We start from the raw sequence: 8894 nt of genomic DNA on the forward strand, positions 1-8894 counted from the left end.
TTTCGCATTTATTCTTCCCAACAATATTCTCATTTTAAGAATATTTTCTCCCTTATGTTAGAATATGCCTGTAAGAATATGATACTCTTAGTATTAGAATATCGTTTTTTCGGTGCAGAAACTCTTCTCAGACTTAAAAAAAAAAAAAATAATGCTAAAAAAACTAATATGAAAAAAATAAAAAATTTTCAACCAAAGGGATAAGTGTTCAACTGAAATGATGAAACTTCAACTGAAGCAGTTAAATATTCAGTTAAAATATAAATTTTCAACCAACAGACAGTGATTTTTCAACAACTTGTTTAAAATTTGTACTAAAGAGATGAATTTTCAACTAAAATGATCAATCAAAAACCCAAAATTTTCAAGGAAAAAGATGAATTTTCAATCAAAAAGATTAATTTTCAACAAAGACAGAAGAATTTTCAAAAATACATTAATTTTCAACCAATCTGTTGTTTTTACAAGGAAATAGTTCAGTTTTCAACAAAAAAGATTGTATTTTCAATCAAGAAAGTCAGTTTTCTACCAGACAAAAAACACGAAATTTTAACGAAAATTCACGAATATTCAACTGAGAAAAACAAATTTGTACAGAAAATTACTTTTTAAAATTTTCGGTATAAAAAAGTAATAGTTAAATTTTCATACAAACCATTTTGATCTACAATAAAAAATCTTCAACCAGAATAATGAATTTTCAATAAAGTAGTTCAAGCAAGTAGTTAAATGTTCAACTAAAAATTGAAGTTAATTTTCCAATTAAAAAAATTTATTTTGAACAAAAAAGACGAATTTTTAACAATATAGTTAAATTTGCAACCAAATAATTAATTTTCTGCCAAAATAGTTGAATTTTCAACCAAAAAATGTCTTTTTAATAAAGTAGTCAAATTTAAATTTTTCACAACATATTCGAGTTTTAAACGAAAAACATGAATTTTTTACAAAAAAATTTTAATTTCTTTGAAACAAATTTATAAAAAAATACATGCATTTTTTAACCAAAAATTGAATAGTTAGATTATTAGGTGAGAAAATTAATTTTCAACAAAAAAAAGACAAATTTTGAACAAAACAGTTGAAAACTATTTGTTACCTATGTGAATAACTACAAATTACCTTAATTACTCTTGATTACCTAAATTACTCCAAATTATCTGTATTTAAAGTGGATTAACTGGATTATATGTATACTATTCTGGATCACGAGTGGATTACTTTGATTACCTAAACTACTCCGAACTGTCTACATTATAAGTGATTTAAAGCGGATTAGAACTCAATCACTCCGTGTTCGAACTAGATTACTTTATATTAGAGCTGGATTGCTCTGGATTACAAGTGAATTACTCAGAATTATAAGTCAATAACCCCGATTTACAAGTGGAATACTCCGTATCATTGGGTTTACTTAAATGACATCTAGATTACAAGTAGATGACCTTGGATTACATCTGAATTACTTTGGATTACAAGTGGATTACTTATATTATCTAAATTACTGCAAATTTTCTAGATTGAAAGTGGATTACATTGGATTGGAACTCAATTACTTCATATTAGAACTAGATTAATTCAGATTAGAGCTGGATTGCTCTGGATTACGACTGTATTACTCAGGATTACAATTCGATCAGCCCGTAATACAAGTGGATCACTCCGCTTTACTGGGATTACTTAAATACCATTGGATTACAAGTTGATGAACTTAGATTACATGTGGATTATTTTGCACTGCAAATGGATTACGTGTATTACCTGAATTACGTCGAATTTTCTAGATTACAAGTGGATTAAACTGGATTATAACTAAATTACTCCAGATTAGAACTGGATTAATTCAAATTAGAGCTCGATTACTTTCGATTAAAAGTGGATAATTTTAAATTCAAAGTCGATTACACAGGATTAAAAGGCGATTATTTCACCTTAGAAGTGGATTACTGCGCAACACTGGGATTACTTTAATTACACCTGGATTACAAGTGGATGACTGGGAATTAAATATGGATTATTTTATATTGCCAGTGGATTACTTAGAGTACCTAAATTATTTCGATTTTCTAGATTACACGTGGATTTTGTTGCGGTCTTGAACTTGATTACTTCATATTAGATGTGGATTACCATGGATTACAAGTGGATTGCTCAGAATTACAAGTCGATTACTCTGCGTTATAAGAGAATTACCCCGCAGCATTGGAATCACTTTAATTACATGGATTACAAGTGCATTACCCTAGATTACCCTGGATTTTCCGGATCGCAGTGGATTACCAGTTCTGATATCTCAGCGGTCCAGCAGATTACCAGAATTTTTCCCCCTCGCTCTAATCTGTCAGTACTTTAAACTACATTTGATTGATAATGGGATTAATTCGCTATGAAAAAATTAATATTCAGTAGAGATATAAATCAGCGGTGATTTAAATGCATGGACCGAATGAAACACAAGAGTTGTAGAGTAGGTGGATGGGTGGGAAGAGGGGTGATGTAGGTAGAGTTCTCGTGGGTGGCCGAGTAGGTGCAGCTGGACACCACGTGACCTCCTCAAGGACGCAGCCATTTTGAATGAAAATAACGCGCTCGCTCGTTTGACCGGCTTTGATCGGCACCTCATCTCGTCAATGTGACTTTTACTCCTATAAGAAAAAATCTGGTCCAAGGAAAAGAAGATAAGTGAGGTAACATTAGATACGCGCAGATGGTATCGTAGAGTGGAAAATCGTAGATTATAAAACATAAACGATCCCACCTGGGGATCGCCCTTTAACGATCTCCGCGCCGTGCTGAGGAGAACGAAGATTCTCATCGCCTCGTGTTACATAACGCAAGGTATGAGAGACAATACCGTTCGCATAACATCCTCGGGAAAAAAGACTTTCCAACCGTGACGTTCCAGCCCTTTCTTGGAAATGTGTGCTATGTTCAAAAATTTCCGGGAATTATGATTAAAGAGGAAGTCATATAATGGGAATTTCAGTGTTAGTGTCAAAAACATTATCATTTGTTTATAGAGAGGTAAAAATTGTAGTGATATGGTTTTTTAATCGAAGAGAACGTCACTATAAAAGGCCAGTCTTTGCACTAAACAAATAATATTTTCTTTGACTAAAAAAACTGTCTTCTTGAAAATAGATGAAAATTTGATTGAATCAAACCAATTTTTGTTGATTCAGCAAATAAAAATAATAATAATAACAAAAACAAATATTTTTTACATATAACAACCATATTCTATGGCTGAACCAACACAATTTTTGTTAAATCAACCAAATTGTTTTTGCGGGTAAAACTACGCCGAATTTGGTGTACTTTTGAGCTATAATATTTTTGAGGCACAGCAAAAATAAAGGCACAATGCAAATTTTTATTATTTATAATTAGGCACAACAAATTTTATGACAATAGATTTTTTTATGGTGATATTTTTTTATTTGCGTGTAAATGACAAAGTGCACAATGTGGAGAACTGTTCTTTTAAGTTCGTAAACTTGATAAATTTATTGCAGACAATCGTGAGGTATATATTAATTGCGTATATGATAAGCGTACACAATGTGTGCGGCTTTGGACGATTCACATTATTATTAGGAGTTTATTATGTTTTCTCAACAAGAAACTGTATACATTATGGTTACGGTTAATTGTTCTTTTGATAATGCATATAATGAAGAAACTAATTCATTTTATATTGAAAAGAGTAGATAATTATTTCTCTCATAATAAAAGTGCACAACTTGGACCATCTCACATTGATTCCCAGGTATATTATTTATCTGAAGTTGAATAAAAATGTCGCAAACAATTGACAACTGCAATCATCCGACGACGGATAATTTTGATCCGCCTCGAGATAAAAATTATCTGCCGTCGGATAATTGTAGTTTTCAATTATTTGCAGCTTTTTTATCCATACTTCGGATAAATAATATCTTCGGATTTACGTTGCATTTGTTCCTGCAAAACAGATTTTTTTTAATGCAAAACCTCGATACTGTTAATTTTTTGTCTCGAAAAGTTTGTTTTTTCATTTTTCTTGTACAGTCACTCAAATCATTTTCAGTCACTTTTTCAGGTTTAAAAAAAAGTCACGATAGTTCACTTTATTAGAAAAAATACCATGCCACTTTAATCCATTTCATTTTAGATTTTATCTAAAGAAGGAAAATAAAATTTAATCAACCCATATTGTTAATTTTATACACTTTTTTGAACAATTCCTTTTTTCTCCCGATTTCCAAACTACTTACTCTTTTCCTTGTTTATCTGCCTCAATGCGAACTTAATTAATAGAACCCAAAAAGAAAACAAAACTATTTTTAGTTGAAAGTTAATTATTTTGGTTCAAGAGTCCACTGTTATATTTTTGGTTCAGAGTTCATATTTTTTGTCTACAGATTTTATTATTTGGTTAAAAATTTAATTATTTCATTGAAAATTCAACTTTTTTTACAGTCATATTTTTTGGTCAAAAACTTATTTTTTTTGTTAAAAATGCAACTTTTTTGGTTGTATTTTAATCTTTTTTACTAAAATCTTAGAGTATTTGATTTAAAATTCAACTAACCGATCTTTTCGGAATTAAAAATCCAATTAATTTCCAGTTTGAAGATTCAACATTTTAGTTAAAAATTGATCTCTTTAGCTGAAAACAGAACTATTTTGATAAAAATTCATTATTCTTTTTATTAATTAATTTTTTTAACTGAAAATTTAATTTTTCAATTTTTGCTTAAAAAATGTATCCTTTTTGAGTAGAATTTGCAACTTATTGGTTGAAAATTTTCTTTTTGCGAGAAAAAATTGAGGTTTTTTTGTTGTAAATAAATTTGTTTGCTAAAAATTTAATTTTTTAATTTTTTAGTACGAATTTTCGGTTGAGACTGCAACTATTTGGTTTAAAATTAACTTTTTGATTGAAAGCTCATCTTTTCAGATTAAAAGTCAAAAGTTTTTTGTAATATTTAACTTCTTGGCTTAAAAACTAAACTTTTTTAATAAAAATTTATCTCTTTTGGTAGAAAGTTAATTTTTTTTAGTTAAAAATGTAGCTTTCTTGTTCGAAAAATAACTTTTCTGTTGAAAATTCATCTCTTTTCTGGTAAAAAATCATTTTTTGGTTAAGCATGCAACTGTTTGGTTGATAATTAATAATCTGTTTTGTTTGAGAATTCATCTATTTTGAAAAAAATTATTTTTTAACGAAGATTCATCATTTTAGCTGAACTTTCTTCTCTTTTGTTAAAAGCTGAAATTGTTTTTATCTTTATGGGTATAAAATTCATCTTTTTGGTTTCAAATTCAACTGCTCGGTTGAAAATTCATTTTTTTGTAGAAAATTGATCTGTTTGGTGGAAAATTAATACTTTTGGTTAAAAATCAATGTATTTTATTAAAAATTCATTTCTTTTAGTAGAAATTCAATGCTTGTAGTAAAAATATTAAGAATGGAAATCTAATAATCTGTTTTGTTTGAGGCTTCTCATATTTTGTTAAATATTCGTGTTTTTTAGTTTAAAATTACTGGTTTTAACTGGAAATTTAACTATTCATTTCTTGGTTGATAATTATATTTTTAGTAGAAAATGAAGCTACATATATGGTTAAGAATTTATTTTTTAATCAAAAATTCTTAGTTTGGACTCCAAAATTTTTGGATAAAAAAGTTAATCTCCTTTGTTGAAATTGCAATATTTTTACTTCAAATGTTAGGATTTGAAGACGTATTATCTTGAATTCAATTCTTGAAAAATAACTCTATTTGTTCTATTTTTAAGCAGCTTGAACTGTAAAGTTTGCAACATTTGAATTTAAACTATTTGAATTTATAATTTTCTGGTTTTCTAGTTCCTGTTGTAAATTATCGAAATATACAAATTCGGCAGTTAAGTGTTAATAGTTTATTTAGCTTATAATTAAATGAATTACAATTGTTCTGAACATTACTTGTAAAATTTATCCTACCAATTGTGACCTTCTTTTTCACCCCCGAATTCAGAAATCGAATTTTTTAGTCACTTTTTAGCTTCAAGTAGTCACTTTGTCCACTATTTTCAAATACATTAGTCTGCAGCAGCCCTGCTCGTACATATATATGGTCATTATCTTTTTTTTTTACTCAAAATTGGTTTTCATTAGAACGATTAGATAAGAATTTTAGAGGCCCTTTCATTTGTCAATAGAGAGTTAAGGTGTGACTTTCTAAATCTGAAGGTTGGATGACAGTCGATTTAAAAAAGTCATCGTAAATAGTTAGCGTCTCTCTTCTATTACATGTTCTCCAGAGTAATAACTCCCATTGTCCAATGACCAATTGTCGGTTGAATTCTTGGTATTGCTCTTTAATGATTTAACTAATGACAGCGGGACAAATGCAGAAATTGGTCTTTTGACTGAGAAGAGAAGGGATTAATGACCAAAGTAGAGATAGATACGTAATGCATTGTTTTAGTGAAAACAAAAGACAAAGGTGTGGAAGGCAGTAATTGTTAACCAAAGAATAACTCTCACTGAAACTTCAGAATCTGTTTGCCCATCTTTTGGTCTATTTTGGCGTCTTAGAAACTTTAAATGAATAAATTTGGTCAATTAAAATTATAAAAGACTTGACCTTATTTTTTGAGAAGAAATTATAAGTAATTCAACGCCAAAAAAAAAAATTAATTCCATTACAATATCTCTAATGGATTTCATCCATTAAAATATGAAATGGCTATTACAGACTTTATAATGCCCATATGTGTTAAATAATTAAATTCGAATTGCCCTTTAAAATCTGAATTGCTCTCATAAATGCCTAAAGCATTTAATATCTTTTACAATTTGGACTCATCTCTATAGAAAAAAATCCATTAACCACACAATTGTATACCGATTTTTAAAATATTTTTTAAGCTTTCTTTTAAGTAATAAATGAAGTTGCAGAATTTTCTCATCAACCGAGAGAATAAATAGCAACGCTTGGACGGATTGTGGAAACCTTTCTGAGCAAAGTATCTACAAGAAGAACAGATACAGCACTAAAAGTTTAACAAAGCGGAAAGCAAGGACATATTTCTTTGTGACACAAATCACATCCCATAATAGCAATCTCTATTCTTTAGAGATTTTGAAACGCCAGATCATTGCCTCTTGTGTGAAGATAAGGTCATGTTAATTATTTAAATAAAGCATCATTTTACGCAACTGACAAATACAAAAAGAAAAAAATCTGTATGTTCTGCCACATACCAAAATCGGCAAGGTTTGTCGCACTTTGCCTAATATAGAGCTTCAATCCTTTGACCTTACTTTCAGAATTGTGTCTCGTAGGCGAAAATCCACAAACGTGTCCTCAAGATATGGCAATTTTTCTGACTCAGGTTTGTCACTCCCACACAATTTTACTTTTTTTCATTATCAGATCAACTCTTTCTTTAAGTTTATTCTATAAAAAAAAATGTTTGAACTTATTCCTGTGATGATGGTTGCAATAAGAATTAAATTCCGATTTCGTGATCAATTTCCAAAATGGGAAGTTTTCTCTAAAGCTACATACTTCTGTATAAGGAAGAAACGTTTCGCCAAGACTGGTTTTCTTGGAACCGTACCTTCCGAAATCACTGGCGGATTCTGGATGTAAACTTGGAGATAAAGCTCGACACCTGAGCGTTGATTTCTCTATTCCGAGGAATCGTTTTATATGGCAAATGACAATAGATCACTGGGAATGGTAATTTATGATATGCTGTTGGCGCTCATTACCACGGAGCACAATCACCAGGTGTTCGAAATTCGAGAATAACATAATAATTGCGATACTCGATGATTTGGATGATTTGAACTTTGAAACCGCGGAACGAGTAAACTCCTGCGCGCACGCGCTCGTTACCGGCACTCGCGCTAGTCTGGCGACTGCCGCGGTTTTCTGACGTTTCCGAACACGCGATGTCAGTAGAAGGAGAGATCGGCGAATGAATACGAAGTCTGCCCGAAGAGAGGCTTCGTGTTCGGAATCTGCGCTTCATGAAAATGCATGAGTCTTCACATACATATTGGCACGTGCCGAAGAAGGGCGTAGTCCACATTTTTATGAGGTCTTGAAAGATCCTCCCAAATCCCTGGACATACTTGGTCATTTCATTTAAACCCTTTGAAACCCCGCGAAATCGTCGAAAAACCTTTAAATCTCTTTAAGTCACTTAAAATCATTTGATATCTCTGCAAATTGTTTGAAATCTCTTGAATATTTTTGAAATCTCATGAAATCCCTCTACATCTCATGAAGTCTGCGAAATCCTTGGAATTCCCCTGAAATGTTTTGAAAATCTCTTTGAATCCCTTCCAGCGATTCCAGGAACAAAATTCCAGGTCTTTTCCGGGGTTTCCAGGTGAATAAATCAAGTTTTTCCAGGTCTCCTTTTTTTACATCAAATAATCAAATAACCGTTTTTTATACATGTAAAATATGAAGCATTTCATTTTTTTAATGGCTAATAATTTCTGAAGAAAGCACAATCATAAATGAACCAATTTTTGATTTTGTTTGCGAACATAGGTCGTCTCTGTGAAATCTTTCAGCATAGTTTTAAATCTTTGTATAAGGTTTTTGAAATCCTTGAAACTTTAAAATCTTTGTGAAATATTTTGAAACCCTTGTAAATTCGTTGAAATCTTTTGAAATTTCTCTAAAATCTTCCAAATCTTTGTGAAATTTTTCGAAATTTTTATGAAATCCTTGAAACATGTATGAAATCTTTCTTTATTCTTTGTTTTTGAAAATTTTTGGGTTCGTTTGAAATCATTGAATTCTCAAATTTCTTGGAACCTTTTGAAATGTTTTTAAATCTTTGTTATCTTTTACAAATTTTTTAATTCTTGAAATCTTTTACAACCCTTAAAAGTTCTTT

General features: G+C 30.3%; 1 protein-coding gene across 2 annotated transcripts in view; it reads right to left on the bottom strand.

Annotated features, from left to right (window-relative positions):
* The window catches only part of LOC117174981 (muscle M-line assembly protein unc-89), a 71224-nt gene extending 63356 nt beyond the window's left edge, over positions 1-7868 (bottom strand). For both annotated transcript variants that reach the window (XM_033364463.1, XM_033364462.1), the window contains exon 1: positions 7596-7868. The gene's annotated coding sequence lies outside the window, so the exon portion shown is untranslated. The remainder of the gene's footprint in view (positions 1-7595) is intronic.
* Positions 7869-8894: the final 1026 nt, after the last annotated feature.

Source organism: Belonocnema kinseyi, chromosome 6, assembly GCF_010883055.1.
Source record: "Belonocnema kinseyi isolate 2016_QV_RU_SX_M_011 chromosome 6, B_treatae_v1, whole genome shotgun sequence".
NCBI lineage: Eukaryota > Metazoa > Arthropoda > Insecta > Hymenoptera > Cynipidae > Belonocnema > Belonocnema kinseyi.